This window comes from Trachymyrmex cornetzi, unplaced genomic scaffold (genome assembly GCF_001594075.2).
Source record: "Trachymyrmex cornetzi isolate Tcor2-1 unplaced genomic scaffold, Tcor1.1 scaffold604, whole genome shotgun sequence".
Lineage (NCBI taxonomy): Eukaryota > Metazoa > Arthropoda > Insecta > Hymenoptera > Formicidae > Trachymyrmex > Trachymyrmex cornetzi.
The window spans coordinates 75,915-80,399 of NW_017299920.1; positions in this window are offsets into that span (position 1 = coordinate 75,915).

Genomic DNA, 4,485 nt, shown 5'->3' on the forward strand with positions numbered 1-4,485 from the left:
TTTTTTGGCGTGGCATTCATAAACTGCCGGAGAGGTGGGAAAAATGTATAAATAGCAATGGAGATTATTTTGAATAAAATATTATTTATCATTTTCAAACAACAGACGTGTAATTTTTACAAAAAAATTCCGGTTTCATACTTCTACACCTGGTATACAGCATAAAATTTTCTAACCTTACAAATTTGATACTCAATAGTTAGAAATTTCCGACGCAAAATACATTTTGCCGCATCTCATTAAAGTTCAACTGAACGTACAGATCATCATGCGCAGGAAATGCGACGGAAGCAATTATGAAAAGGAAAGCATGAAAAGGAATAATGGCAACAGCATAGATTTGTTCGCGTCGCATGCCCCAACATGTTCCAACATAGGTCGGTATTCATAGTCAGATCTTATATTCAAGACCGTCTTAAGTACAGTCTTAAGAAGTCACGAACCAATCAGAGGGCTGCATTAGCGTCTTAAGACATTACTTAAGACGGTCTTCAAATAAGAACCGACTATGAATACCGGCCATACTCCTACCATAGCTCCTACTCACTTTATCAAGCGCGTTGGAGCAAGTAGGAGCATATTGGAACACCAGTTGGACACGGCTCAATTGGACACGAGCCGTTCACAGCGCTTGAGACTACAAAGCTCCTAAGCACCGGTCGCTGTGATTGGTGGTGTCCAATCGAGCCGTGGTCAATCGAGATCACCTTGTTGGAACATATTGGAGCATGCGACGCGAACAAATCCCATATCTATTAAAGTTTAACCTCAAATATGTGTCTTTTATTTGTTCAGCTCGAAAATGAATATGGGAAACTTAAAGAGCTAAAAAACTTGTAATTATATGGCAACTGTTAGTGCAGTTACAATTTGGACAATTACCATTTCAAGTAATTATTTAGAATTTAGAATGTCCCCATCACTTTAAATCTTATAGCGTTTTCGATTGGGCAAAATTTAGTGCGCACCAGTGCGCACTCAGTTCACACCAACACTGAACGAGTTCCATGGGTTGCACTGAATAGTGCAATTTCAAAAGAATACGCCAAGATTTTCAGTGCTAAAGCTGAAACTCATTTTTGTTCACTTTGAAGCAATGTTCAACAAAATGTTACAAAACCACAGTAAAAGATATTAATAGCGTTTTCGGCCCGATCGGGTTTGCACCAACCTGGGTTGGATTAATCTTTCCTATTGGTTGACGTCACCCGCTCTACCAATAAGAGGGCACAAAACGCCATTAATCCAACCCAGGTTGATGCAAACCTAGCCGGGCCGAAAACGCTATAAGAGTAGGGACAAGACCCCGTTTTCAATTCAACTGCGCAGATTTGCTTGTCCCTATGTATATCCTTAACTGTGATAAAACGTGCACTGAACTGGCACCGTCAAAATATCTCGTGCCACTTAGTGCGCACTGAGTGCGCACTACGCGAGTGTCGTGCGATCAAATGAACACGTGACACTAGCCAAGTGCGCATTGGCACTGCCAATCGAACACGCTCTTGACACTGAGTGCAGCCAGTGCACCCTAATCGAAAACGCTAATAGAGAGAAGCGACATCGAACCCACACCATCAGATCGGATCTCAACCATCACTCCCTACGCCGCCATGTTCCGACCGCTAAAGTGTCGTAAACATAAACATACTCCAACCTCCAATTCTGTACTTCAACGTGAATAACAAGGATGTAGTGATTCTCAGTGTCATAACTTAGGGTGATGTCCCATGCAGTGGATCGTGCGTAAGCGGATTCGCGTATCGCCAATCACAGAATTATTCTCTTAGATCTGTTTGCAAATTTCGCAAGCATATCTAAGAGAATGATTCTGTGATTGGCGATACGCGAATCCGCTTACGCACGATCCGCTGCATGGGACATCACCCTTAGTTGAATGCACGTTCCTTTCGCATTTTGACAAGTGAGACACAACTGAAGTCGGAGGCCATATGTGTCGCGGTCACATGTGCAAATACATTATCAGCTGTGGTCACAATATGGCTGCTTCACTTAGAAGGGGATACCCAATCAGAATACATATCAGACTACCAATCAAAAACTCGGATACCAATGTCGCTTCTCTCTATATAGGACTCTACTGGCGAAGATCCCCCACTCCGCCGACAACGAAGCTAGCGTTCAACGCTTTTCGCTAGCCCTCTTAAGGTAAATTTTCACGGGCTGCTCAAACCGGCTGTTTCAGCGACAAATAGAATCATGTGGTCAAAATTGACGAATATCAAATGTCCATTTTGATCACGTGATCCTTTTTGTCGCTAAAATAGCCGGTTAGAGCAGCTCGTGAAAATTTACCTTTAAGCGGGGTCTACAATAGAAGTCGTAGCAGGCGTAGAGTGTTAAGTCGTAGAAAATTAACTATGATTGGTCAATTTTCTACGACTTAAGACCCTACGACTGCTACGATTTCTATTGTAGACCCCGCATTACCTTTTCATGGAGCAAAGTTTCGCTGGCGAAGTTACTTCCGCTATGCCGTGAATAAAGGAGCGTTGAACAAACAATTCCAAAAATAGACCAATGAAAAAATGCTTCAAAATATTTGGCAAATCAAGTGAGCCACAGCCAGAATCAGTGTTGCTTCGCTCATAGTTGGACATTGTTGAACTTTGAGCGGAGCTTCGCTAGCTACACATTTTCGTACAAATCGACAGAGTGGGGGGTCTTCGCCAGCGAAGCTTCGCTGCATGAAATTGTACCTTAAACGGGGAGCACAGACTCTTGCATAACGCATGACACGTAATGCATAAGAATATGTACCAATCGAAGTTCTCCGTTTCTTTCCCTTCCATGTAATAGAGAACTCTGGTTGGTTCAATTTCTTATGCCTCATGTGTTATGCGTTATGCAAGAGTCTGTACTTCCCGCTTTAGAGCCCAGACACAAGCTTTTGCATAACGCATAACGCATAGTGCATAAGCGAATCAACTAATCAGAAGCTTTCCTTTCCTCTCATTCCATGGAAAAGAAGAATTTCGATTGGTTGATTCCATTATACACTATGTATTATGCGTTATGCAAGAGTGTGTACTGCGGCCATTAACCCCGGATCTACAATAGGGTTTTAAGCCTTAAACCATAAGAAATGGGCGAATCACAGTCGCTTATTCTTCTCGGATTCGACTGTAATTGGTCAGTTTCTTACGGCATAAGGCATAAAACACCTAGGCCCGTATTCAGAACGCGCTTTTATCGATAAAAGCGCACTTTGATCTCTGAAATTCTATAATATACGTGACGTAAAATATAGTATATTAGCGTGCTAACATCGTTGTAAGCGCGTTCTGAATACGGGCCCTATTGTAGATCCGGACTAAGGCCTATCACACATGAAATGCATAACAGAGCATAAGCATAACATAAGATTGCTGGACCAATGAGCATCTAGCATAATGTTGCCATATTAATTTACATAAGATGCTCATTGGTTTAGCGGCCTTATGTTATGCTTATGCTCTATTATGCATTTCATGTGTGAGAGCCCTAAGGGCCCAGACACAAACTTTTGCATAACGCATAATACATAGTGCATAATGGAATCAACCAATCGAAATTCTTCTTTTCCATGGAATGAGAGGAAAGGAAAGCTTCTGATTAGTTGATTCGCTTATGCACTATGCATTATGCGTTATGCAAAAGCTTGTGTCTGGGCCTTAAGGTACAATTTCATGCAGCGAAACTTCGCTGGCGAAGACCCCCCACTCCGTCGATTCGTGCGAAAATCCGTAGCGAGCGAAATTTCGCTCGGGGTGATCCCGATTGACTACGGCTCGATTGGACACCACCAATCACAGCGACCGGTGCTTAGGAGCTTTGTAGTCTCAAGCGCTGTGAGTGGCTCGCGTCCAATTGAGCCGTGTCCAACTGGGTGCCACCCACTTACAAATAATGGATTTTTAGTCCTAAACGAATCAAGCGTTTACAGCGCACTAGAAACTTTCGATACATGTACCAACTTGGTATGATACTCGTGATCGGGAGTACCAGACTAAAGTAATCTTCTAGCGTTTACACCAAGCGTATCAAGTGATTGGGGTGATCCCGATTGACCACGGCTCGATTGGACACCACCAATCACAGCGACCGGTGCTTACGAGCTTTGTAGTCTCAAGCGCTGTGAGTGGCTCGTGTCCAATTGTGCCGTGTTCAACTGAGTGCCACTCATTTCGGTCACAGTTCAACACTGTCGAACTATAAGCGAAGGAACGCTGCGAAAGAGAATAACCTACAAATAAGATGACAAACAGCAATTTAATGAACGTAGACGAAGTATAACATAATATGATATAATATAATATATAATATAATATAATATAATATAAATACTAATATAATATAATAATATAATATGTATAATATAATAATATAATATAATATAATATATTATATTATTTATATTATAATTAAATATGTAGTAAATAGTTCCAAACACTTAATCGTTTGATAATACTAAATATTAATAAA